The following is a 448-nucleotide window of genomic DNA, read 5'->3' on the forward strand; positions in this document are numbered from 1 at the left end:
TCTGTCTGCATATCAAACATATTAGGCATAATATGGAACAGGTATTTTTCATCAAGTATTGATATGTTGAACTTTAAGTCCCTACAGAATATGATAAAAAATTTAAAAATTAGGATATATTTTAAAAATAGGCAAAAAGAATTATATACTTCTTATGTTTACACATAAGTCCAAAAATCTCACCATACACAACACTGAAGCAGGACAGTCCCACAATATTTCTTTTCCTGTCTCTTGCTTTCATTCACCACGCCCTTCTTTTTGAACAACCATCTATCCGAGAGACATCAAAACAGCAACTGGAATGTCATGACAAGCAGCCCATATGCAGAAGAATAGAATAACAGACACTCAAGCATGAAACTACTATTACAGATTAGCATCTGCAGTGCATTTACTTAGTTCACAGGTATCAGTATATATAGTTAGTCAGGGTGAGAATCTTTCC

The sequence above is a fragment of the Octodon degus genome, unplaced genomic scaffold (genome assembly GCF_000260255.1).
Source record: "Octodon degus isolate 3935 unplaced genomic scaffold, OctDeg1.0 scaffold00115, whole genome shotgun sequence".
Lineage (NCBI taxonomy): Eukaryota > Metazoa > Chordata > Mammalia > Rodentia > Octodontidae > Octodon > Octodon degus.